The sequence below is a fragment of the Zingiber officinale genome, chromosome 1A, assembly GCF_018446385.1.
Source record: "Zingiber officinale cultivar Zhangliang chromosome 1A, Zo_v1.1, whole genome shotgun sequence".
In the NCBI taxonomy this organism is placed as follows: domain Eukaryota; kingdom Viridiplantae; phylum Streptophyta; class Magnoliopsida; order Zingiberales; family Zingiberaceae; genus Zingiber; species Zingiber officinale.
Genome location: NC_055987.1, coordinates 161,730,538 through 161,734,735, shown reverse-complemented (window position 1 = coordinate 161,734,735; position 4,198 = coordinate 161,730,538). Strand labels below are relative to the sequence as shown.

Here is a 4,198-nt window from a genome sequence, read left to right as displayed (position 1 = left end):
AAATATAAGCATTCCTGAGTCCAGGCTGTACCCTATGCACCTCACGTCATTCTAAGTTTGTCAAACACAAGCAAGGTATACCTAGGTGATTGTGAGATGCTCTGGCTTTAATCTAGGGGTACATGATATCTAGGGGAAAACCTAAGCTAAATCCAGAATTTTTGAAAATTCTAATAAATTGGAGTTTTGAAATAAGTATTTTCCTAGAAATTTTAAAAGCAAATGATAGCCAATTTAAAAAACATTGTCTATTCTACCCAACACATTCCTATTTGTCTTCTAAGTGAGCTGAACTCAAGTTCAGGTAAGGGTTTTGTGAAGATGTGTGAGATCTCGGAAAATTTAATTAATAGGGTTATCTGGAAAATAGCCTTATAGAATTTTTCCGGAATTTTTAGAAATTTTCTGGGAATTTTTCTAAGCTCGTACGACGGGTTTTAAGGGGATTAATTTCGGACGTGGATAAAGCCTGTTTAGGATACCCGTTTAAGTGAGGGAAAGTTTTAATATATATTCCTTTTCTTTTATTCCTTCTTCCCCAAAACGCCGAGCTCGCCCGAGCCCGATTCTATTTCCTCTCCTTCCCCGACTCTCTTCCCCGACCTTTTCCTTCTCTGTTTTCTCTCTCGTGGACAAGCGGCGCCGGAGGGATTAGGGTTTCCAGCTCCGGCGATTTCCTCTGCCGGCATCGGCGGCTGTTGAGCTCAGATCCGTGCGGCTCTATTCCTCTCCGGATCAGAGACACGACGTCGCGTCTTCTCTAGCAGACTGCCGACCTTCCTTCCCCGATTCGACGCCACTGGGTCGAGTCTTTGCCATCCGATCGCCGGTGTGAAGAGAACATTAGGGTCTTGAGGGTAAGCGACCGATCTTTCCTCTTTTCCATTGCTCGGATTTGTGCCCTAGCTTTGAGTTCGTCCTCGATTCTACCCTCTTACCCTCTAGTGGTCAGCGATCCTAGGTCAGGTCATGGATCGCTTGATTGGATCTTGGATTCCTCTGCCGGAGCTAGGTCTTGGCAGACGATGGCTAGTTGAGGGTCAGTAGATTCAATACATTGCATTATGGATTGGATTAGGTGACACCTTCTGGAGGCAACCGATCGAGGTAATGCATTGTTGATTCTTACTCTCTTTTCTTTGTTGTGATCTTGATGTCAGATTCAATTGTTTGCTGTAAATCCCTTGATCAGTACTTGGACTTTCTCTTCTTCACTGTGATTGAGGTCTCGGTTGAAGTGGAGAAGAATTCCAGCAGGGAGGTCTTGTTGTGGTGTTCTTGATCTAGTAGCTCAGTTTGGTTCCGGCAGCATCTATCCAGATTGAGGTAAGGTGAATAGAGTTGGTGTTGGATTCCAATCTTGATCAGATTAGTTAACTCATGTTGGTGTGATCCGATTGATTCTAGCAGGTGTTGTTGATGCTGGAATTGTGGTCGTAAGGTGAGTTTCAACAGCATCACCTGTGGCTTTAGATCGTGAGGTGATTCCTAACAGCATCCTTTGATCCAGCAGTTAATAGGATCTGTGAATTGAGGTATGTGAAGGGATGTTGATACTTGATGTAAATGCATGGAATTGGGTTTATGTGTAAGTTTGAATTGGAGATGATATGGGTTACTAGATGGTTAGTATATCATTAGTTGATACATGTTGTATTTAGTTGCTAATTTGTAATTAGATTTATTTGCGTAGATAAATCTAATGGAATGATTAGGGTTAAGATAATTAACTCTAGTCAACTATTAGATTTAATTTAGATTTGGATTGCTAATCTAGTTGGTGATTAGGGATTAGGTAACTAACCCTAATTGACCGTTAGATTAATTAGGTAGATTGTGTGATTAGGGTTTTGCCCTAATTTAGTTTTAGGGATTTTATTTAGCTATTCATTTGGATTTAGCTAAATAAAATATATATTGTTTGTTTGACACAGGACTCTGATTCGAGACGAGCATCTCGACATTGGATTAGGACTGGATTGTACCTTCTATTTGAGGCGGGTACCCTCTAACTTATCTTTTGATAATGTCTTATGATATGTGTAGCTTATATATATTTACTAGTGGCAGATAGTAGATTATTTTCTTCCCTGGTCTTAGTTAGTTGATACCTATCACATGCTTCATCTGCTAGTTGCTTTACTTCAGGATTGGATATTTATCTCTTGCCATGTATATATATGTTCATAGAGATGCATATCTATAGTGCGCTACTCTACTGGATTAGTTGCTTTACATGCTCTTGGATTCATGATACTTACATCATTGTTATATGTGATGTCTTTGGATTTATGTTGTTTATATCATGGTTATATATATCGCTTACCTTTTGGGCACACACATATATGGAGGAGGCTATGTTCGGTATGACATACTGTAGCATCATGCACCATCCTGCATGATTGCATCTGGGCGATCGACGACTCCATTATTGTTGAGCTCGTCGGCCGTCTGCACACAACGTGTTTCACTGCGTGGGTAGTGGCACGCGATGGGGTGTGTATGGCGGTAGCTCTGTAGTGCTCACTGGTCCGCTCGTGGGTAGTGTGGCGGTGGTAGCGACGAGGATCCCTCCCGTCATCGCATCTTGGGAGTTGAGGCGTTCGCTCCCTCATATGTTTGAGGTAGGAGGATAGGTGTACTCGGACAGCATCCCGTCACTCCTCAGGAGCAGTGATGGCAGAGTGCACGACTGTCATACCCACTCGGTCTCACCATTGTGTGTGAGATGGGTGGCCGGTTGTGAGGGGTGACCGTATCGTATTGCATCGTATACGCGGATTGCGTTCGTTATGATTGATGCATTTGGTGATTACATATGATTCATCATACGGGATCGTGCTTTTGCTCCGACTATTTTTATCTCGTATGTTGTGATTAGTTGCCCAAGCCTCGCGGTGAGTCTGATTTATTTCGATTATCTTCTTATTATTCTTGCTATAGGTACTTTATACTATTGTTGGTTATTCTGACTTATTTCAATCGTATCATTATCTTGTTAGGAGGCATAGTAGATTGTCTTGTTAGGAAGTTATTGATCCTATGGTTTAGGAGATTGGTTATTCTTGGTGGATATATATTGTTGTACATGTCTATTGGTTTACTGCTGAGTTCTTTGAACTCACCCGGTTGTTATTATTTTTCGGTTGAGGCCGTCGGGAGACCCCGTTATCGCGAGGATTTTCTTTGTTGGATTATATTTTGCTTTTGCATCTTATATACGTGTATCGTGGGTTTGTATTGTGGACTTTACATTGAACATTCGGGTTTACTACTATTGTTTTCCGCTGCAGATATTTTCATTACTTCGTGGATTTGGTTTTCTTCGATGTAGTGGAGTAGGATGTGTACATATATTTTTTGAGATTTTATATCGTCTTTCCTTATTCAACTGCGTGGATTGATTATATGTTGAATTACGTGGAATGTTGATATAAACTGCGTGGCTTGTTCTTTTGTATTATATTATTCCAGCCGTGTGTGGCCGAGGTATGGAGATATATGTATACTGAGCTTCATATTGTCCGCCGTACAGGGGAGATGCTGCCGAAATTTCTTCGGACAGGGACTACCTGGGGCGTGACAAGATGTCAGCTAGATTTGATTTTGACTCAACATAGTTGAGTATAATATCACCCTTAGCGACATGATCCCTTACAAAATGGTGCTTTACTTCTATATGTTTAGTCCTTGAGTGATGAATTGGGTTTTTTGTTAAATTTATGGAACTTATATTGTCAATTGAGATTTTTGTGTTATGATAGTTCAGTTGATAATCTTTAAGAGTGTGCATCATCCAAAGCAATTGAGATGTGCATTCACCTAAGGCTATATATTCAGTGATAAAGACACAATGTTGCTTTCTCTTGACCAACTTACTAGGCATTGTCCTGAAATTGACAACTACCACTTGTGCTTTTCTATCTAACTGCATCCGGCATAGTCGGAATCAGAGAAGGTGCAAGTCTTAGGGTACCATAGTCCTATATTTAGAGTACCTTTAATGTACAAGTATTCTTTTAACATAGGTTAAATGTGACTCTTTTGCCAATTGGTATCTTCTTGCATACCAACCAGCAATAATATGTCGGGGCTTAGGTAAAGCAAGCTTCCTATGGCACTCTTATAGTACTTTGGATCTATTTTCCTTCAGAGTCGAGTCTATGTTAATGTTGGTTGCCATTGAGTATTTATTATT

At 40.6% G+C, this 4,198-nt stretch overlaps 1 long non-coding RNA gene across 3 annotated transcripts; it reads left to right on the top strand.

The window, feature by feature from the left end:
- Positions 1 to 550: 550 nt before the first annotated feature.
- On the top strand, positions 551 to 1,995 carry LOC122011908. Of its 3 annotated transcripts, none has more exons than XR_006120061.1 (5): positions 551 to 857; positions 962 to 1,107; positions 1,193 to 1,326; positions 1,411 to 1,535; positions 1,935 to 1,995. It is a non-coding gene; the product is annotated as an uncharacterized LOC122011908 (long non-coding RNA). The 3 variants fall into 3 exon arrangements; XR_006120060.1 differs by having other exon boundaries at positions 953 to 1,107; XR_006120062.1 differs by having other exon boundaries at positions 946 to 1,107.
- Positions 1,996 to 4,198: the final 2,203 nt, after the last annotated feature.